The sequence below is a fragment of the Canis lupus genome, chromosome 19 (genome assembly GCF_003254725.2).
Source record: "Canis lupus dingo isolate Sandy chromosome 19, ASM325472v2, whole genome shotgun sequence".
Classification (NCBI taxonomy): Eukaryota; Metazoa; Chordata; class Mammalia; order Carnivora; family Canidae; genus Canis; species Canis lupus.
Window position 1 is genome coordinate 5,753,469 of NC_064261.1, and position 17,788 is coordinate 5,771,256.

At 37.0% G+C, this 17,788-nt stretch overlaps 1 pseudogene; it reads right to left on the bottom strand.

Annotated features, from left to right (window-relative positions):
• Positions 1 to 4,415: 4,415 nt before the first annotated feature.
• Positions 4,416 to 5,730, bottom strand: LOC112669278 (trifunctional enzyme subunit beta, mitochondrial-like; annotated as a pseudogene).
• Positions 5,731 to 17,788: the final 12,058 nt, after the last annotated feature.

Consider the following 17,788-nt stretch of genomic DNA (forward strand, 5'->3'; position numbering starts at 1 on the left):
ACCGTAGTTCAAAATGGGAAGAGTGAACATCTTGACAATATGAAGCCTTCCTGTACATGAACATGGACCATATCTCTCCATTTATTTAGTTTATCCTTTATATGGTTCACCAGTGCTTTATAGTTGTCCTCATATAGATCTTATACATATTGTTAGATTGATAACTATTACATTTTTTGAGTACTAATGTAAATGGCATTGTGTTTTTATTTTTTATTTTATTTTTTATTTATTTTTTAAAGATTTTATTTATTCATGAGACAGACAGAGACAGAGACAGAGACAGAGACACAGGCAGAGAGAGAAGCAGACAGAGGGAGAAGCAGGCTCCATGCTGGGAACCTGACATGGGACTCGATCCCAGGTCTCCAGGATCACAACCTGGGCTGAAGTCGGTGCTAAACCACTGAGCCACCTGGGCTGCCCGGCATTGTGTTTTTAATTTCAAATTCTACTCATTCAACTACCTGTTCTACTTATTCAACTACTACTACTATGTATCTACTTACTGATACATAGGAAAGCAACGGACTTCTGTATACTAATGTCTACTCTCTAAACTTATTATAATCATTTATTAGTTTTAGGAATTTTTTGCCAACTTTTTCAGATTTTTTACACAGATGACCATGTCATCTACAAAAATAATCTTATTTTTTTTCCTTTCTAATCTATATTTCCTTTATTTCCTTTCCCATCTTACTGCATTAGCTAGAACTTCCAGAACAATGTTGAAAAAAGAATGGTGAAAGGAGACATCCTTTCCTTGTTCTGACTTTAGTCGGAAAATTGAGTTTCTCATCATTAATTTTAATTGAGTTTCTCATCATTAGTTTTACATCATGTTGGCTGTAGGGTTTTTGTAGAAACCCTTTATCAATTTGAGGATGTTTGACTCTATTTCTAATTTACTGAGAGTTTTTGTTTTTGTTTTTTGTTTTTAATAAATGGTGGTTGGATTTTAGCAAATACTTCTTCTGCATCTATTGATATAATCATGTGATTTTGCTTCTTTGGTTCACTGATGAATTAATTAGCTTTTGAATTCTAAATCTGCCTTGCATATCTGAGATAAATTCCACTTGGTTGTGGTGTATAATTCCTCTTTGTATATTGATGGGCCCAAATTGCTAATATTTTATTGAGGATTCTTGATCATGAGAGACAGTAGTTTATAGTTTTCCTGTGGTATTTTTTTTGGTTTTGTTATTAGGGTAATGTTGGCCACATAGAATGAAGTAGGAAATATTCCCTCTGCTTCCATCCTCCAAAAAACATTGTAGATAATTGGTATAATTTATTCGTTAAGATTTTGTTGTAATTCATCAGTAAACCCATCTTGGCCTGGTGCTTCCTGTTTTAGAAGGTTGTTAAGTATTAATTCAATCTCTTCAATAGATATAAGGTTATTCAGATTGTCTGTTTTTCTTGGGTGAGTCTTGGCAAATTATGTCTTTAAAGGATTTTGCCTGTTTCATCTACATGGACAATTTCCTGGGAATGGCATTGTTCATAGTATTCCTTTATTATTTTTTAAATGTTTATAGGGTCTGTAGTGATGTCCTTACTTTCATTTCTGATATTAATAATTTGTGTTTTTCCTTTTTCTCTTAGTTACCTGGCTAAAGGCTTATCAATTTATTTTAGTTTTTCAAAGAAACAGCTTTTGGTTTTGTCAATTCAATCTATTGATTTCCTATTTTAAATTCCATTGATTTTTGCTCTAATCAGTAGTATTTCTTTTCTTCTACTTATTTTGTATTTAATTTGCTGTTCTCTTTCTAGTTTCTAACTTTGGGAATTTAGATTATTTTAGATCTTTCTTCTTTTCTTATACATACAATGCTATAAATTTCCCTATAAATACTGCTGTAGTTGCATCCTACAAGATTTGATAAATTCTTCCTTCATTTTCATTTAGGAAAAAAAAATATGTTTAAATTTCTCTTGAGATTTCTTCTTTGACCTATGTATTACAGGCATACCTGAAAGATATTGCAGGTTTAGCTCCAGACCACTGCAGTAAAGCAAATATCACAATAAAATGAGTCAAATGAAGTTTTAGTTTCCCACTACATATAGAAATTATGTTTATACCATATCAGAGTCTATTAAGTATGCAATATCATTATGTCTAAAAATGTACGTATCTTAAATAAAAAATAATTTTTTGCTAAAAAGTGCTAACCACCATCTGAGCTTTCAGTGAGTCATAATCAGTGATCCAAGAGCAGCATAACAAATACAATAATGAGAAAGATTGAAATACTGTAAATTTTACCAAAATTGGAGAGAGAGACATGTAGTAAGCAAATGCTGCTGAAAAAAATGGCACCCGTAGACTTGCTTGATGCAGGGTTGTCACACACCTTCAATTTGCAAAAAAAAAAAAAATGCATTATCTACAAAGTGCAACATAGTGAAGCAGAATAAAATGAAGTGTGTCTGTATTTAGAAATGTGCTGTTTACACTCCACATATTGTGGGATTTTCCTGTTATCTAATACTGATTTCCATTTTAATTCCATTTTGATCCAAGGGTAAATGTGGTAGGAATTTGTTTTCTTTTAAATTTGCTAAGATGAGTTTTATGGGCAAGAATGTGGTCTATATTGTTGAATGTGAAGCTTGAAAAGAATGTGCATGCTGATGTTGTAAGATTTAGTCGATAGATGTCAATTATATCCAGTTGATTAATGGTTTTGTGTTCAACTATGTCCTTAGTAACATTCTGCTTGCTAGCTAGTTCTATTTCGAAGAGATGTTCTTAAAGTCCCCAACCATGATAGTGGATTCGTCGATTTATCTTTGTAGTTCTATTAGTTTTTGCCTCTCACAGGTTGATGATATGTTGTTAGGCATATACCCAGTAAGAATTGTTATGTCTTCTTGGGGAATTGACCTTTTGTGTCACTACATAATGTCCTTCTTTAACTGTAATACATTTCCTTGCTGTGAAATCTGCTGCCTGAAATTAATATAGCTATTTCTGCTTTCTTTTAATATGTATTAGCATAGTGTATTTTCTCCATCTGCTTACTTTTAGTTTGTATGTCTCTTTATATTTAAAATGTTTTTCTTGGTGACTTCATTTAATTGGGCCTTGATTTTTATTCTTTCTGAGGATCTTTAACATTTGAATGGTGTATTTAGACCACTGGTTTTCAGTGATTATTGATATGTTTTGGCTCATATATACCATATTTGTTATTGTTTCCTATTTGATGCTTTTATACTTTGTCTTCCACACTTTTATACCTTTTGTAGTTTTAAATGATTCAACGTTTTATATGATTCAAATTTTTTTCATTGCTTAGCATATAGCATATATTTTGGGGGTTTTGCCCTAGGGTTTGTCTTTTTTTTCCCCCAAAGATTTTATTTATTTATTCATGAGAGACAGAGAGAGAGGCAGAGATATAGGTAGTGGGTGAAGCAAGCTCTATTCAGGGAGCCCGATGTGGGACTCGATCCCGGGTCTCCAGGATCATGCCCTGAGCTGACCGTGGCACTAAACCACTGAGCCACCCGGGATGCCCCTAGGGCTTGGAATAGATATTTACAGCTAATTTAAATCCACTTTCAAATGACAATATACCACTTCATCAATAGTCTGAGTATATTATCACAAAATAGACCTAATTCCTTCTTCTTGTTCTCTGTATCATTGCTGCCAATCTTTTCATTTATAAATTAGCATACAGAAGCACATAGGATACATACATAAGCATACAAATTCGAATATATTGTTGGTGTTATTATTTTTAAAAATGTATTGTTGGAATAATTAAGAATAAGAGGAAAGATTTTTTAAATTTTATTGTCACTTATTCCTTTTTTTTAATTATTCCTTTTTTAATGCTCTTCCTTTACCTAGATCTGAGTTTCTGACATATTATTTTCACTGTCTTTAAAAGACTTTTTTTAGAGACAATACTTCTCCACTTTGTTTTAGAGTCTGAATTATCTTTACATAATTAAGTTAATTTAGGCACACTAGTTTGCATTTTATAGAAAATAGTTATCTTTAGGTTACATACAGGAATGAGTATAATTTGCAAATGTTACAAAGATGATTCCGTTACAAAGATGATTCCAAATCTCAGCTAACCTCTCCCCTACATTGCAACCACTCATTTAGTCTTCAGTGAAAATAAAGACCAAAAATAATTGCTTAAACCTATCACTGTTTAGGATTCTGGTGGCTAAGTAATCCCTGAAAAAGCAGTATGCCATGATTATTAGAAAGCTCAGAAAACCAGCAAGCCTTAACTGAAAATAATTTAACAGAGGGCCACAAATTTTGTTTTCTTAAGAGGAGCTAGAAATTACAGATGTCATTTAGTAATGCGTTGACATGGCATTACCTAGTGTGAGTGTTGCACAGAAACTCCAGGGCACCTCTTCCTGATTTGTTACTTTATATAAGCTTCTACTGTCATAGCATGGTCCTGCTCCCCAGATGTATAGACAGTCACGAGGCAATAATGGCCTTCTTCCTCCTGTAATCTGTTGGCGGTTCCAAGACCAACCTACAGCCAATGGCTCCAAATAGGTATCCCAGGAACAGCCATCCAACCCAGTCATTAAACTTCTCTAAAGAAAGCAGTCTAACCTTGGTTTTTCTAACCATGTATTTTTTTGTAAACAAATTAGAATCCATGGCTTTCAAATTAGCCAAAATCTGACCTGAGAAAAACATCCCAAAATTCAAAAGCATCAGTATCAGTTAATCTTGCCTTCTCTAGAACTCCTGGAATAGCATATGTTGTCTGAGTAGAAGTTGATCTTTTTTTTTTTTTAGAAATTGATCTTTTGTATCCTAAGATATTTACACAAAATCCCTCAAAAAAATGCCCTCCATTTATAATCCATGGCCAGAGCTTTTTCATCTGCCATAATCAACACTGCTGATTCACCATCAGTCAGGAAAGAAATTGCAGCTGCCACTATACCACAGGGCTTGATGAATGTGGGTTTTGTTTGGCCATCTGCTCCAGGGAGAAAGGATGGATGGAATTACCTTTGGTAACTGTATCTTTTCATGGTACTCTTTAGGATACAACATCATAGAGGAGCCCTTCATCTTGTGTCCTTATGGTCAGGCTGTGGGAATAAAGTACATACTCGTCCTATTTCAGTCTGAAAAAGCAAAGGCAGTGACCATTTGCTCTGCAGAGAGCCCATTCTCTCACTGGTGGAGAAAGCCACCAGAAGGAGTTCAAGTGATAAGAAATTCAATTTGAATTTAGAGATTAAAAATAGTGATGGATCCAGAGTCTTGGCCTTGTTGAGATCAAGAATGATTTTCCTCATCTTCTTTGGTTGGCAAATAGAGATGTCCAACATTAACTCCAAAACACCTCCCACAAGTCCATCACATTGGCCAGAAGCAATGAAGCCAACACCTGTGGTCATGGCTTGGTTGGCAGAGATGCAGGCTCGTGTGAGCAGAACTCTTGTCAGAGAAGCCAGCTCCAAGGGCAGACTCTCCACCACATTGCTTGTGTTCACTTCCTGTGTAACTGTGCCAAACATGATATAATCAACAACTTCATTTGGAACACCGGTCTGATACATCAAACCCGATAGTGCTGTTCTAGCCAAGTCATGCAGTTTCAGGCACATGCCTGACAGCACAGGAGTGCAAACACCATCCACCACCTGGATATTCCTTATATGTATTGGGGTTTGAAGACTTTTCCCATTTGGATGCCTGGTAAAGCTCATAGCCAGGAGGACAGCTCATAGCTGGAAGGACAGCTCATGGTTGGAAGAAACAACTCAGTCTTCAAAGAAAATGTGAAGACTTTTTTTTTTTTTTTTAATAGTAGGAAGATTTTTAAATGTCTAAGTCAAGATGGAAGTCATCCTGAAGTCATCTCACCTAGTTTCCACCATCCTGGGTCTTACCTGAGTAAAAGGTCTAGAAGTGAGTGACAGGGCTCAAAAGGACCTAGAAGTGACAGGCCTAAAAAGGCTTCCTCCCACCAGTCAGCATCTTTGCAGGCTCCTGGGTCCTGGGGGTGCTGCCCTCTGGCTGTCTGACTGAAACCCGACATCCTTTCTCGGGCCTCCTTCCTTCCACTGGAGAAAGAGTCCTTTACACCACGTTAGTTAGACATGAAGGGCAGGAGGTGGCCCTCGACAGCATGGCATCGGGGTCTTACTTAGGCAGGTGGTGCACGGAGGAGCCTGCTGACCTTTGCAGCAGGAAGAACAGGCTCTGCAGGTCGCCTCAACCTGAAGTATCTCTGCCCTCTGGGGCCGGGGCCCTGGGTTAGGGGCAGTCAGCACACAACCTCCCCCTTGGGGCCGCCTGCAGGACCCTCCCCTGCTGAAGTCCCTGCAAGACCCTCCCCTGCTGGGGCCACCTCAGGACCCTCCCCTGCTGGGGTGCCTGCGGGGCCCTTCCCTGCTGGGGCCACCTCAGGACCCTCCCCTGCTGGGGCACCTGCGAGACCCTCCCCTGCTGAAGCCGTCTCGGGACCCTCCCCTGCTGGGGCGCCTGCAGGACCTTCCCCTGCTCCAGGCCGTCTGCCGGCAGGACCCTCCCCCACTTGGGTGAGGCCCCGGGGCAGCACCCCCAGGGCTGCACAGAACCCCTGAGGAGACCCAGGCAGCCTCAAGGCCCCCCTCTGTGTAACTATTTTTAACACTTCTTGCGGGACAGACCTCCTGGCCGCAAATTCTGTCGGGTTTTGGCTGTGTGAGGAAGTGTGTATTTCACCTTCACTTTTGGAGGATAATTTGACAAGGTACAGAATTCTAGCTTGGTGGTTTTTTTTTGTTTTGTTTTGTTTTGTTTTGTTTTGTTTTGTTTTTTCCCTCTATGTGTTTAGATTTCACTCTCTTATGTTCCTGCTTGCATGGTTTCTTGAGAAGTTGGCTGTGATTTTTATCTTTGTTCCTCCATGGCTAAGGTGCTTTTTTTTTTTTTTTTTGGTTAACTAGGACTTCTATACCTTTGGTTTTCTGTAGTTTGAAAGTGATATGCCTGGGTGTAGGAGTTCTGTTTTTGATTTTTTGGCATTTATTCTACTTGGTTTTCCTTTTTTTCTTTCTTCCTTTTTTCTCTTTTTTTTTGTGCGTGTGTGCCTTAAATTTTATATATAAATATATGCAAGATATATGATATATATATGAGATATGAGATATCTCATATATATATGCATATTTTAATTGGAGTTGGCTTTGCCAACATATAGCATAACACACAGTGCTCATCCCCTCAAATGCCCACCTCAGTGCCCATCACCCAGTCACCCCATCTCCCCACCTGCCTCCCCTTCCACTACCCCTTGTTGGTTTTCAATGAGATTTGTGGATCTGTAGGTTGGTGTCTGACAGTAATTTGTGGGATATTCTCAGTCATTACTGTTTCTTCTGTTCCTTTTTTTCTTATGCTTTAGTCAGCAAGTTTTTCCAGAGGGCAGGCCTTGTTAAGAACAAAGCACCTGGGGACTCCTGGGTGGCACAGTGGTTGAGGGTCTGCCTTTGGCTCAAGTCATGATCCCTGCATCTCCCTCTGTCGGTGTCTCTGCCTCTCTCTGTGTGTCTCTTATTAATAAATAAATAAAATCTTAAAAAAAAATTAAAAACAAAAAACAGAACCGAGTGCCTGGAGTATTTCAAAATGGTTTTGCTCCCCCACCCCCAAGAAGACCAAGGGGATTTTTCTCTGGTATTTACTGTGAGAACCTGGTCAAGTTTTTGAAGTAAATCATAACAGAGTTGTGGAGGCCCTTCCAATAACTGGATTCCCTGAGAGCTTTTATTTTATTTATTTTTTTTTAAGATTTATTTATTTATTCATGAGAGACACAGACTGAGAGAGAGAGAGGCAGGGACATATGCAGAAGGAGAAGCTAGTGCTGTGCCCAAGACTGCAAATCTGAGAAACCACCAAGGAGCCAACACTGATGCAAGCACACGAGGGTTTATTTGCAAGTTTGAGCTTGGGTCCAAGTATACCCGACACAGCGGAGCAGGGACTTGGACCCCGAAGTGGGTTACAGCTGGGTTTTTTATGGGCTGGTCTAGGGGACCTCCAGAAGGAGGGTGGGAATTTCTCAAGTTCTGTTTACATTCTGATATGGGGCTTTCAAGGGCATTGAGCTCTGTTCTCATTCTAATATGGAGCTTTCAAGGGCATTGAGCTCTGTTCTCATTCTAATATGGAACTTTCTACCATGGGCGTGGGTTCTGTTGTCTTTCTGATATGGGATTCCCTGCCGAGGACATTCTGTAGTTTTTCCTGTAAAGATCAGCTCTTATTCACAGGGGCCTAAGATGGCTGTACTTGTGCTAATGCTAAACTTGAGGTGGAATGGCCTTGATTTTTCTCGGCCTCCACAGCTAGCTCCTCACAGGGAACCCAAAGTGGGACTCGATCCTGGATCCCAGGACCATGACCTGAGCTGAAGGCAGGCACCCAACCACTGAGCCACCCAGGCGTCCCTCCTGAGAGCTTTTAAGGCTCAGACTTGATCACACTGAGTCTCCAGCAATCCTACAGTTATAGTTTTGGTTTCCTACTCCTCCCTTTCCACTTGGGTTCTCATGGTACCTGAGGTTCCTTGTGTACTCTCTGTCTCTCCAGTCTTGGGAGCAGCAGTTTACCCCTGTGCCCTCCCCTCTTTTAGGGATCCAGGAAGGGTTGTTGATTTTTTAGTTTGTTTAGCTTTTTCACTTGTGAAGGATAATATGACAACTTTTAAGATCCTTATTTGCAGAACCAAAAACTGACCTAAATATGTTGGTTGATTATATGGCAAGCATATAATCACTTGCTCATGGTTTAATGCCTATATAACAAGAGCTCCATCCCTCTCTCACTAGAGATACTGCTATGCTTCACCAGCATTTCCTCAGCCAGGAGTCTGAAGTCATTCTGAGCACTCAGTTCTCCTATTTCCTGTCTCACAAGAGAACAGAAAGCATTAGGAGAAATTGGTTTTTAGGGATTTTTCTTTCTCTGCATCCAGTGGCGAAACAATGACCTTTACCCTTTTCTCCATTTTTATGGTCTGCTTAGAAACTGAGTATATAAATATCTCTTGTTCCCGGAAGCTCACTGGTGAATAACTTAACATCATGTGTGCGTGTGTGTGGTGTGGGGTAGAGAGGGGCACACAGAACAGGAAGGTTAGGTTATTCTTGTATTATAAATCCTTACACTTGGTTCCCAGCCCTCAACCCCTTGCTACTCCTAAAATTATGGATCAGATTAATAACAGTCCGTTTCATCTCTTCTTTGTCTCCAACTAGCTTAGAAATAGACTTTTGAAATATTGAAAGGTTGAACTGCTTTTCTGTTGGGGGCAAGACAAAGGAGAAAAGAGAAATTCTGAGCATGTTTGTTAAGTCAAATCTAATGATTCATTGATTTCACAAAGGTTAAAACCTATAGTCTCCATGAAACAATGCCTCAGAACATTGTCACCAGGCCTCTGTCCTGGTCTACTATTCAGGGGTCCCAATGTGCTAAAAACTGGTTAGCACCAAGTACTAATTACTGAAGAAAGCTTTGTTTTGTTTTTGTTATTAAAGGATAGGTAAATAATTTAGTCTGTGTACTTACAAAAAATGTCATGATGGTAGAGAAGAGATATAATGTCACTATCTATTACTAGGACAATCATTTAATTTTGGTATTGTAGAATATATTTCTTGTTTGCTTTCTGAAAGTTTAATTTGTAACACAATTTTATATGCATATTTTTGTCTCTTCTTCTCCTAGAGAAATTAAACATTAGTGTTTCTGCTTTATTGATCTGAAAAAAAGTAGTGCTAGCCAGTAGGTCCAGACACTAACCAGTGTCCTATGTCCATTATTTTACTGGACTTCAGGGACCATATTATGCATTTATCACCCTGTGCTGTTATTCAGCAGAGTGCTATGACAATATTTGTATAGCATACGGAGGCCTAGAGAACCCTATGTGGTGTTTTTCTTCTGATTGATTTTGGGTATATAACTGCTCTCTGATGGATACAAAGCAAGAAAGTAATTTTGCTTAACCAAATAGCTCTCAATGAAAGTGATCATTGTATTTCCTTATAGGAAAAGAAAGGAGATCCAGGGGATTTTTCAGTGATGTCTATTCACTTAATCCCTGACCAAATAAGGTTGTAAAAATTAAGGAACTGATGTTTCCCACTCCCAGTACACACAGTTTATTTAAACACACGTCAATAAGCCACTCACCCAGAAAAAACAATGTGAACTTAAATATAGAAGGATGTATATATGTCATCTTTGGGTGCATATGATCATATTTTAGAAAATAGAAATCGTACTGCATACTTAAATTTATACAGTGTAACTTCACTGAGCTAAAGATTAGAAACATTTTCATATTTTCATTAAAATACCTGCTACAATTCACCTTTACCATGAAGTTGTATTAAAATTTATTAAGCTAATCTATTGTTGAACTATATGTCATTTCTAAATTCTCGTAATAACAACAGTGTTTCAGTGACTGTCCTTTTATGTAAGTATAATACTAACTTCTTAAGAATAAAATTAGAGAAGATAGATTTCTGCAGTTGAGTCATTTTATATTTTTTGGCACAGTCACCAGTCCTGGTATTAATATTACATATGATAAATAATTATCTTTTCAAAGGAAAAATATGACAATGGTGTTTTCATCTGAATTATTTGTATTAAATACAAAGAAGCATAGTATGGCTAAGTGTCATATGTTTTTATCCACTTAAATTTTGTATACTCATTACCCTTTCCCAGTTTCAACTGGAACATTCATTGTTCTTATAGAACTTAAAATTCTTTTCATAGTCTGCTAGACATGGGGCAAATAGTCTCCCTCATATTCCTTTTGGTTTTTATGTTTCTGTTACATTTTACTTCAAACTGAAAATGTCACACTGATTTCTATCCACTATTTTTTGATAGTACATTTTTATTTGCATTCAAATTTGAAAGCACCTTTCTGTCCCAAGATCAGGTACATGCATATTCTGTCCCAAGATCAGGTAATTTATATTTTCTGTTGTTTAATATTTATTTTTTATGTTTGCTCCCGTAAAATGTTTGAAATGTCCACTGCTGTATGATGTAACATAGAGCTCATTTTTGAAAGCTCATTTTTCTGCTTTTTCTATCTAGTAATTTTAAAGTCCCCATGATTAATTTTTATCTATAAATATATATATTTACCTTTTTCTACCAAGTTAATGTTTTCAAATTACTGTATAAAATTCATTGGGTTTTTAATGGAATATCATTACATATTCATCCTAATTTGATAATTATTATCTTTAAGTGTCTGTTTTTTTTTTATTGTCAAATCTTTTATATTTCAGTAAAATTTATATAGGAATTTTCTAGCTTTTTTGTTTTTCAAAGTTATCTGTACTTTTAAATCCAGAAGAGAATCTGCAATTTCCATTTATTTTAATATACTGTATTATTTTCCACTTATTTTGATGTAGAATATTATTTTCCTCATTTATTTGTAATTGCTACCATTAATTACATAAAGTCATTTTTTAATTGCTACCCAATCATGTTTTCCTGCAGTAAACTAAACTTGATCATGTTTAAAAAAATATAAAATCCAGATTTATTTTTTTATAAGAGTTCTACTTCAATATTGATAAACTTGCTTAGGCTGTAGATTTCATATTATGCTAATATTTTCCAGGTTTGGTAGCAATTTTGAATATAACAGGAGAAGCCTTTTTGTTTTTTCTAAGTTATGATTGCAAAATAGTAATCAAATGTTTCTTCAACTGCTGAAGTAGTGTGTTTTTAAAATTGGCTAATAACATCACCTTTAATTGTAGTAATATATTATTTCTGAAAACTTAGTCTTATTTTATTATTTTATTCTGTGTATTTTTTTATTTCTCCCTGAGACTATATAATTTGTTGATTTATCTTTTATATAAAACAGTCTATTCTTTTCAGTAATTATTGTACCCAAGGGGGCATTTCTGTATTTTAAGATGTTTTCTTAGAGCACCCTGGGATATCTTCGTTAATTCTTTAGCAGTTTAGCAACCACCTTTTACCAGGAACACTCCATTGCTGTATACTTCTCAGAGTGGCATCTTCTTGCCTGCCCAGTGGTGAGTTAGCCAGTCCCAAATCCCTCTCCTGTTGTCTGTTTTCTGAGAAGCAGGAAACTAAGATGAGATTCTATCTGTAAGACATGTATATAAATGGAAATGACTGTGAAGGATAGCAAAAGAGACAGGGAGAACCTTCAGATCCCAGGTAGAACCTTCAGATCCCATTTAAGCTTTCTATCATTGAGGGTGAGAGAGGGAAGGGTAGTGGGTAGGAGGGGGTGCAGACTGCAGCACAGTTCCACCGACGGTTCAGCTAGCCTGAAGGAGAGTCCTGGAACCAAAATCTGCAGCTGGAGGAATCTCGTGTCTCACAGGAGACTACATTAGGACCATGGCTATGTCTACTCATTGCTGGGAAGAAGCCTTTGGAAAGGGTGACTGTAGTGTAAAAGTGATAGAAAGGCAGCAGGTGGGGCTGTCAGTCAGCTCTGCTCTGTGGCAGTAGATAGGAGAAGCATATTTCCATGGTTTCCATAGATACTGCCTAATATTCAATGAAAATTTAAGTTAGAGTGTCCTCTCTTCTTCCAGAGCCCTTAATTCTCTCCAATTAAAGACATCTTGGGGAGGCCCTGCTAGGCTTTTTTTCCATATACTTTCTTCTTTCTTTTGAAACAAGTTTGAGGTTCCTCTTTATGGTCTTTTAAATTCTTGACTTAACAGGGCAAATATCCTAGAAGCATGGGGTAGGACATGCTGGCCTTTTCTGATTTTTACATTTATAGGGATTCAGGGTTTTCTCCTTCCTATTTTCTTTGATCACTTAGTTCTGGCTTTGAAAAGGAAGTAGAGGGCATGCTCATGTTTTCATCTTCCTCGGAATTTCCCTTGATTCCTCTTGAATCCACCAGCTTATTCAATCTATGTGTCTAACTGGATGATGGATCTTGTTCTTGTCCATATCCTTCTAAGTGCAAATGAATGAGGTTTTTGAACTAAGAAATGGATTTATTTTAGGTAAAGCATCTGTTTGGCAATAGGTAAAATAGTTGAACAGATAAATGAACAAATGCAGTTGAAATGAACATTGTTTTGTAGAAAGATAATCATAAGTGTGGATTCTACTAAATCCAGTAGAGACATCCTTCCATGTTTTTCACAATTGTTTCTTAAGATTACTTGTGCATCTGCAGATTAATTAAGTAAATTTGGAGTTGTCTTTTTAGAAAGTTAATATGATCAAATTAAATTCTTAGAGTATTAATTTATCTTTTAAGAAGTACATTGACCATCCCTGCATTAGAAAGCCCAAAAGAAGGACACTGCAAAGTCATTTTATCCTGAATCCTTTGGAATTGAAATAATCACCAAAAAACCAGAATTTTTAAAAAGTGGTTATGCACATTTTTGTAATGATGTTTAACTTCAATATGTTAATGTATAGTCACTGACATATTTTTAAGTAAAAGTAAGGAATTTTTATTAAAAATGGATCTATAGACTATATTTAACTAAAAATAGATCTATATGGTGTTCTCCCATATTTATAATCCAATATGGTGTCAGTGATTGCTAGGTGATTTTTTTTAATAATTAAGTGAGGTAAGAAATTAAAGAGAAAAAAGAAAACAAAACCAAAATTTAAAAACCAACTCATCATTAAATTTGAATACATAAAAAAACTTGAATACATATTTTTAAAAATTTTATCATTTTCTCCAATATTTTAGAGTTGTTTTAACCAAAGCTAATTTAAACAGAGTTTTAAAATTAATTTCCTTTTACTGCATCTTTCCAAAGCATTAGACACAGTTTTCATGTATACACAGACACACACACACAGTTTCTTTGGCACATGGATATCAGCAAATTATGTAGCACTTAATTAAATCACCTAATACCTTTCACAGTTTTAACTGGCATGAGTTAGTTGAGAGTAACCTCAGTGGACTCTTGTTAGGCACTCAACTCATGGTAACTACAAGTGCCAAGATCTCTTCATAAGTAACCTAACAGTCTTAATGTTCCAAAGACATGCTTATTAGTAAATATATTACAGAGAATGAAGGAAATAGGTTGGAATCCAACAAGTTGCTTAATTAGAAGGCGATTAGGGAAACTTCTGGGCATGCAATTTCTACATTTTCAGGGTTTTGTTTTTGTGGTTTATTTATAAGCAGTATGACAATGTGCTACATCAACATTCTCTGCAAGGAAAATGTAGTGTCTAGAAACAAAGAAATAAGCTATTTAATTTCCATATGCTTTAGTGAAATCATGTAACCATTATATACAGTTTGCAAGGCATCTTCAAGTATATAATTGTATTTAATGGTTATATAATTATTATTTTTTTAAAGATTTTATTTATTTATTCATTAGAGACACACACACAGAGAGAGAGAGAGAGAGAGGCAGAGACACAGACAGAGGGAGAAGCAGAATCCATGCAGGGAGCCCGATGTGGGACTCGATCCTGGGACTCCAGGGTCACGCCCTAGGCTGAAGGCAGGTGCTAAAACACTAAGCCATCCAGGCATCCCTAATGGTTATATAATTATTCTTAATGGCAAAAGAGATGAAGAAAAATAAATGAAAGTAAGCAATACTTTTAGAAATTATTCATATACATTTAGTACTTGATTTAGACATTTAAGGTATCTCATTAATTAATTATTATCTGCCTGGAAGATAAATTTTAAAATTAACATAAAACATTACAGTGGAGAGTACAGTTGACCCCTGAACAGCATGGGTTTGAACTGCATGGTCCACTTATATGTGGATTTTTTTTTTCAGCAAATACAGTTACAGTACTGTAAGTATATTTTCTTTGTTATGATTTTATTTTTTTTAATATTTTACTTATTTATTCCTGAGAGATAGAGAGAGAGAGGCAGTGACACAGGCAGAGGAAGAAGCAGGCTCCATGCAGGGAACCTGACATGGGACTGGATCCTGGGTCTCCAGGATCAGGCCCTGGGCTGAAGGCGGCGCTAAACCGCCGAGCCACCAGGGCAGCCCTGTTATGATTTTCTTAATAACATTTCCTCTAGCTACTATATTGTTTGAATACTGTATATAATATGTATAATGAACAAAATATCTGTTAATCAACTGCATTGTTCAAAGGTCAACTGTGCTTGAATTTTGCATATGCTATTTAAAAATCGGTTTTGCGTTGGTTAAGAATATGTCCTGTTCATTTCTATCTTCCAACATTCATTTTTTTATTGGAGTTTAATTTGTCAACATAGAGAATAACACCCAGTGCTCATCCCGTCAAGTGCCCCCCTCAGTGCCCGTCACCCAGTCACCCCCACCCCCTGCTCACCTCCCCTTCCACCCCTTGTTCATTTCCCGGAGTTAGGAGTCTCTCATGTTCTGTCTCCCTCTCTGATATTTCCCACTCATTTTCCCTCCTTTCCCCTTTACTCCCTTTCACTATTTCTTATGTTCCCCAAATGAATGAGACCATTTAATGTTTGTCTTTCTCCGATTGACTTACTTCACTCAGCATAATACCCTCCAGTTCCTCCAAGTTGAAGCAGCGTTCAGTCTCAACTCCTTCTGTGGTCAAACAGGTCTGTTATCATAGCTCCAGTTCAAGTCTCTCAATATTAGCAGCTTTTTAATAATCAGAATAACTCGAATATAGGCTATCCTACTGAATGGAAATCATTTTTGTTCCTTTCTGAATAATCTGCATAATTGAATTCTTGATTTCAAGGGTTCTTCAGGGACAATTTCCCCTGTGGAATTCCTGTAGTGATGTGAATAAATGAAATATTTATTTACTTTTTATTTTTTTAAATATTTAATCATTTGTTTGAGAGAGAGGGAGAGCACATGACCGCAAGTGGCAGGAGGGGCAGAAGGAGAGACTTTCCAGCAGACTCTGTTTGGAGCACAGAGTCTGATGTAGGCTCCATCTCACAACCCATGAGATCATGACCTGAGCAGAAACCAAGACTGAGACATTAAACCGACTGAGCCACCCAGGTTCCCCTAAGAAGTTTATTTTTTCAAACATGGGAAAGCACATCTCCGATGTATTTTTCCTTCATGAAATGAATGCCTATAAATTCCTAAAGAACTTTTTCATTGACATTTGAGCTTTAAATTGTTTCTAAATATCATTTATATTCATTATATTTATCCATATAACCACTTTGGTTTCCACAAGTACTTGTGACTATAGTTTTCCTAGTACTCCCATGTGAAACAACGTATTTTAATAATTAAAACTTTAAGTTCAAGCTTTTTATGGGTTTATAAATTCATGAAAATGATTTTTCAAATGCACTAATGCTTCAGTGTTTATGAACAATATAACTCTAAAACGAACATGAAAATAAACTAGTAAGTAAAATAGTAAATAAACTTCATTATCCACTCTTACCACAACTTTGCTGTCTTTATGGCTACTATTTTAGCCCTAAATGAGGATGCTCAATACACTGAGCATAAGTAAAACTACTAAAATTATTCCATGTGATACCAGAGTGCCTTTTTCTGGACCTGTGCTACTGATCTGCCAAGAGTTTCAGAACAGCTGCTTCAATTTCATTACTATGCTATTGGAGATGCTTCACCTGTGGTCCTCACTTTCTTACACTATCTTCTTTTTGGACTAATAAACCATTAACAGTGGGGATAGAAAGCTCTGTTCATCTTATGAAATTATTTCCAAACTATTTTTCTCAAAAACCCTAAAAGCACCCTTTATTTTTAAGGCATGTTAGTTTCTTTCTTTCCTTCTTCCCTTTCTCCTTCCCTTCCTTCTTTCCTTCCTCTCTTTTCTTCTCCTTTGTTTCCCCTTCCCTTCCTTCCCTTTCCCTTTCCGTTTCCCTTCCCTTTCCCTTTCCCTTCCTTTCCCTTTTCTTTCCCTTCCCTTTCCCTTCCCTTTCCTTTCCCTTTCCCTTTCCTTTCCCTTTCCCTTTTCCTTTCCCTTTCCCTTTCCGTCTCCCTCTCCCTTTCCCTTCCCCTTTTCCCTTTCCCTTCCCTTCCCTCCCTTCTTTTTCTTAATTAACATGCTCCTGAAAACCTCTTTTCTAAAAGGGACAAAAATGTAACACCTGCAACTCAAATATAGGAGGCAGTAAAAATTTAACGTTTAAAAACTGTGGTGTTTTTATGACTTTGAGATACTACATGGCTCCTGAGTTCAGAGTGCTTTCACATGAAAACCCAAGAAACCCCATAGTGAATGTACTTGTAACTGTGTTCTCTAGAAAAGACATTCAAGAGCTACTTTCTTGGCAGAATATTATCTGGGCAAAATAAATTTTTTTTTTTGCAATGTAGCATGTTCGTCATTCACTCAGATATGAAAAGCAGATTATATAAATTTTTCCAAGTTGAAGTACAAACGTACTGGTAAGAGAATAAATGGCCACAAAGCACATTAAATGTGCAATTAAACTCTTTAGACATAGAGCTGAGGACAAGAAGTAAGTGATCAGTTGATGCCCCAAATACGTGTTTTCATATTGTTCTCCCTCAGTACACCCTTGTAGTCAACCGTTGTGAACCTGCTGTCTACCGTGTGCTTAGGGCAACCATTTGACCTTCCCCTGGTCATTGCTTTTTTCAATGTGAGTAAACTGTAGGGGACAAGGAGACATGCTTACCTGGAACCCATTGCTCCCCTTCCTTCACTGTGAGACTTAGCTCTGGAACTATCTCTGGTACCTCATAGTCCTTTTTCCCCAAGGCTACACAAAGGCAACTTTACTACTAA